Below are 5,914 nucleotides of genomic sequence, written 5' to 3'. Positions count from 1 at the left end.
CACATTTTGTAGTACAGGTTCTTGTCAGTCAACAGAGATGAAATTTGTAAATTCCTGGTGAGTTGATCTAGCTCACTCATAGTGTATATCTTCCCTATGATCAGGTTTTCTTTGTTATATGTACATGTTGATCTTTTTTATGTAATTTCGAATAGTGTTAACCCGTCAAAACTTTTCTGTCATTACATTTTGCATTTTGAACTTACAATTTTATACGTACCTTGTGAATCATCAGATGTCAGGTTCTTTCACGTAATGTCGACCTTTACCCACAAGTATGGATATTGGTAATCAATATAGCATCACTGAATTCAGCGAACTGTCTAAGTCACATCCAAATACATTATTTTCTTTATTGCACATTAATTGTAGAAGTTTGAATAGGAACTACAATGAGATTGAAGCTACGTTGAGTCAGATTGAGTGTCCATTCAAGGTTATAGCACTCACAGAAACTTGGCTTAGTGACAATGCTCTACCTCCTCATATGTTCCATGGTTATACATTTGTTGGATCAGAACGTGAGCATAAAAGAGGAGGGGGTGTTGGATTATGTGTTAATAATCAATTGTTTTTTAAAGTCAGACCAGATTTAAGTATATTTGGAAATGTATGTGAATCGCTTTTTATTGAAATACCAAAACTAAATAAAAGTTTGCTTGTAGGGGTTTGTTATCGGCCTCCTAATCAATCTGTATTAGAATTTAATGAAAAATTAGGAGAGTCTCTGAATATTATTGATAAAGAGGGAAAAGATTGTGTTATACTTGGTGATTTCAATGTTGACTTAAATAAAGTTGATAGTTGTAATATTGCAAGTGAATTTTTAGAAATATTAGTATCATATTCATATGAACCTCTGATTGAAAGTTCGACAAGAATTACAGAAACTTCCAAAAGTTTGATTGATAATATTTTTGTGAATAGCGTATGTAATGTATCATCTGGTTCTATTGTCTGTGACATTTCAGATCATTTTCCTGTATTTTGTTTTCTAAATTACTCATTTGTATTGCAGAGGAAATCAAGTTATATTAATAAACGTATCATAAATGAAGATAATATTTGTTTATTCTTGGAGAAAATAGATAAAGCTGATTTTAAAATTTTATCTGATGCTGATAAGATATCTTCTACATGTTCTGATCCAAATGTTCTGTATGATATGTTTGTCGATATTGTTTTGAACATATACAATCAGTGTTTTCCATATAAGAAAGTTTGCATTAAGAGCAATAAAAATGAGTGGTTCGATGAAAATCTTAGAAAAATGTATCGAAAGAAGAATATATTATACAGGAAATTTGTAAATAATCCAACTGAATATCGTAAAAATGTTTATGTGACTTACAAGAACAAGTATACAAATGCTGTTAGAAATACCAAGAAAAGATTTTATACTCAAAAGTTTTTGAATGTGAAAGGAAATAGTACTGGAACATGGAAATTAATTAACAACATACTTGCTAAGAAAAAAGCTACGGTATCTGAAGATGTTGAATTCAAAGATGACTCTGGTATGATTTATAGTCAAGAGGAAATTGCTGGAAAATTTAATCAATATTTTGTGGATATAGGTAAAAAATTATCACTTAGTTTTGCAAATACTGATTTATCTGTTCATTCTTACCTCAAAGGTTCATATATTAGGTCACTTTTTCTGAAGCCAGTAACAGAAAAGGAGATTATTGATATTGTATTAAGTTTTAAAAATGGTAAATCTCCTGGTTATGATTTTATAGATATCAAAGTTATTAAAAGAGCAATTCATGTTTTATGTAAACCTTTGAGTATTTTGATTAATTATTGTTTTGAAAAAGGGGTTTTTCCAAATGCAGGCAAGATATCAAAAGTTATTCCTGTATATAAAAGTGGTGCAAAAGATGATTTTACCAACTATCGTCCAATTTCATTGTTAACATGTTTTGCTAAAATTTTTGAAAAATGTATAAGTGTGCGATTATTGCAATTTTTAGATAAAAATGATGTTCTGTTTAAGAAGCAATTTGGTTTTAGAGAAAAACACTCTACTCTTTTAGCAGCTTGTGATTTTTTATGTAATTTAAATCTTGCCTTAGAACAGAAAGAATCTTTATTGGGGGTATTTTTAGACCTTAAAAAGGCATTTGACAGTATTGATCATGAAATTTTGTTGTGTAAGTTTTATTTTTACGGTATAAGGGGGTCACCATTACAGCTGATGAAAAGTTATTTAGAAAACAGACAACAATTTACTACCTATAATTCATATTCTTCGCAAATGCAAACAATATCTTGCGGTGTTCCGCAGGGTTCAATTTTGGGCCCTATTTTATTTCTCATTTATATAAATGATTTGCCTGCTGCCTCATCTGTATTGCAATTTTTGATGTTTGCTGATGATACCAACATATTTTTGAAGCATAAAGATATTAATCAAGCGGAAGATTTGATGAATATTGAATTGGCTAAAGTTAATGATTGGTTTTCTGTAAATAAATTAGTTTTGAATGTTACTAAAACACATTTTATGAAATTTGATAATAGTAATTCAATTAATGTTGACACAGACTTATATATTAATGATACAAAGATAGAACACGTGAGGTCTGTAAAGTTCTTGGGAATTTTTCTTGATGAAGAAATGAAATGGAAAAGCCATGTTGCTCAAATTCTTAGCAAGGTTTCAAGAAATGTTGGTATCATGGGCAAGTTGAGAGATTGTCTACCTCAAAATATATTATTGTTGCTGTATAATACATTGGTACTCCCTCATCTTAATTACTGTATTATACTGTGGGGTAAGTGCAATAAGTATCTCTTAAAGCGATTACATAAGCTGCAAAAAAGAGCTGTTAGAGTAATAACAAAGTCATCATTTCTGTCTCATTCTAGACCATTGTTTATTAGATTGAATATTTTACCAATATATCAACTCTATGAGTATAATCTTGCCATATTTATGTTTTTATACAGTAAAGAATTATTACCAGAGTTATTTAGTTCATTATTTGTAAAGAATATTGATATTCATAATTATAATACAAGATCAAAATTTCATATTCGAGTTCCATATGGACGAACTAAATTTTCACATTCATTCATAACTTATCAAGGACCAAAATTGTGGAATGATTTACCAAGTAGTATAAAAGATTGTTTAACGTTGAATTCATTTAAAAGAAAATTGAAAAAGAACCTGTTGACAAAAATTTCATAGAATCTGTAGAGTTTTTTGTATCTGTAATGATATTTTAATTTGTTTGATTTTTCAAGTGAATCCGGTTAAATGACATTTAGATACCCCCCTACACACACACGCACACACACACACACTGTAATACTTTCTTTTATTTCTGTACTCATTGGGGATCTTACTTATAAGTTTTATGGAGACTCCATAAAAACTTCTCATGATCCCTCCACAAATCATCCATTACGTTGTTATTTCCTTTCTTTGTAATTCATTTTGTGTTTGTTGAAACACCTTTTTGTGAATATGGTATCTTATGTGTATTGTTCTTTTACTTTGTATATTCCAATTGATGTTTATTATATCACATTTTATGTATCCTTTGTATCCTTTTAATGATTATGTGGAAATAAAGTTGAATTGAATTGAATTGAATTTCCGAACTAACGGACATTTAGTTGTATCAGAATCTGTGTGTTTTGTATTAAAGGACTTCGGAACAATGAAACAAACCTTATCTGAATTCAGATTATTGTATTACAATAACGCAAGTTCCCCTCGGAAACTGTGCGTGATACACGGAGTGAACATTCAATGATGCGTTCGCTCATGCAGAGACGCTTTAAAAATGCTTGTTCCGCTACGCATTTTCGAATGCGATCCGCATTTCGTTATAACGGAGCACATTTCCTTTGTTTTTCTTTGTCAGTGGTGCTCAGAAAAGACTTCGTGATGACGAAAATTTTGTTATAACCGTCTTCGTCATAAGCGAATTTTGTACCATAGACTTTAATGGCGATACTTTTGGGACCAGAAGTTTTGCTTCGTTATAACGAAATTTCGTTATAACCGTGTTCGTTGTAACGGGAGTGCACTGTATCTTTACTTGTGTACTTCGTCTCTGTCTTAATTTGCTTTCTTTGCATTGTTTCATCAATTTTGTAACTATTTTACTGTTATACCATTAACGCTCATTTCAGAATTGCCCTACTGCATCATGAATTGGGCATTAACAACTAGTATATCAAGAATGTGGGAAGAGATTGTCACCTCCTTGGTATGATCACCGCAGAGCATTACCTCCCTTGACAATTACTCCTTATTAAAATTAGGCTCCAAACAGTCACCCCTCTTACAATAACTCTCCCCCAGAAAATTACGTCTCTCATTTTTATTTTCGAACAACGTTTGCTATTTGAATTGAAAAAAAAAAAACACCCATTTTTTCAAATCGTCTGGTTTTGGTCGAGACCTAACTTCAGGTTTTAAACATCTTTTGGGTGAGAAAATTAGAAACCCCTTACGACATATTAAAGAGCATGTTATTCCAAGAAGGATTCAAGTTTTTGTGAAAAAAAATACTCTTGAAATGGCCGGGATAAAAAAGAGCAGCCCTAGAATGTAAAAAAAATTATGTCAACTACAACTCTCTATAGATCTATTAAAAAAGAGGGTGCAGGACAAAAGACTTCGTTAACAACTTGGGGTGTTTTGTAAAAAAAAAAAGAAATACCGTTAAACTCATAATATTTTACTCTTTCTAATCAGACTAACTTATATTTGAACTGGATTTCCCAATAAAGTGTCGAGAACATTTAATTTGAAAACTAGCACAATTCTACTTGTATGTAAAACGAGCTGTAATTTTACTCTTATGACAAATTAGGGCACCGTTTGATAAAAGTTGCCAGTTATGACATCTTGTTAGTCTCTAATAATTTCAATAAAACCATGGGTTCTGCTTGATAGATAAGCTCGAGTTACCGACTTGTTACCGTGGACCTGCTTTGATCGACCTACAACGATTGGTAATTGCGTGGAACTGATAGCTTGTCAAAACTGACTTCATAAAACCGTGCCCGGATCCTATCAGAAATTATGGCTTTATATCGAAGGGTCCCTCGCTAATGTTAAGGGAATATGAATTGCAGTGAAATCAACTCTCCTTTTCTTATGTTTATCTTCTAATGTGTTATAACGGTAGAAAATGACAAGCCAAAAGAGTAAATGATGACAGTGTAAGAGAAAGGTGCATCTTCTGATATGGTGTTATGATCTTCTGGAAAAATTACAAAGGGTGGGAACTTTCGGGGGCGGGGAGGGAGGGTTGTCCAGTAGGTAGGTATCAGGAGGGGTGGGGGGGGGTCGGGGTATGGTTATGGGGGGGGGGGGGGTAGTAATCCGGGTGGTAGTTATCTGGGTGGTAGTTATCCGGGGGGTAGTTATCCGGGGGGTAGTTATCCGGGTGGTAGTTATCCTGGGGGTAGTTATCCGGGGGGTAGTTACCCAGGGGGTAGTTCTCCGGGGGGTAGTTATCCAGGGGGTAGTTATCCGGGTGGTAGTTATCTGGGGGGTAGTTATCCGGGGGGTAGTCATCCAGGGGGTAGTTACCCAGGGGGTAGTTATCCGGGGGGTAGATGTCCTAAGGGTAATTGCCCTTGGGGGTAATTGCCCTAGGAGGGTAGATGACCGGGTGGTAGTTGTCCTAGGGGGTAATGGCCCTGGAGGGTGATTGCCCTAGGAGGGTAGTTGTCCGGGGGGTAGTTGCCCTAAGGTGGAATAGACCTGGGGGGGGGGGGGGGTAATTATCCGGGTGGTAGTTATCCGGAGGGTAGTTGCCCAGGGGGTAAGTGCCCGGATACGGTCTGGGGTAGGTCCAACTGATCAAGTACGCTTTCAGCAGAGTTAATGCAAGGTTGACACGATTATGATAATAGTCTCACAGTTCACGTAAGCAACATG

Source organism: Diadema antillarum, unplaced genomic scaffold (genome assembly GCF_040938485.1).
Source record: "Diadema antillarum isolate AM-2024a unplaced genomic scaffold, OU_Dant_1.0 seq00001119_RagTag, whole genome shotgun sequence".
NCBI lineage: Eukaryota > Metazoa > Echinodermata > Echinoidea > Diadematoida > Diadematidae > Diadema > Diadema antillarum.
The sequence above is the reverse complement of the archived record's forward strand: the minus strand, read 5'-3'. Positions refer to the sequence as shown.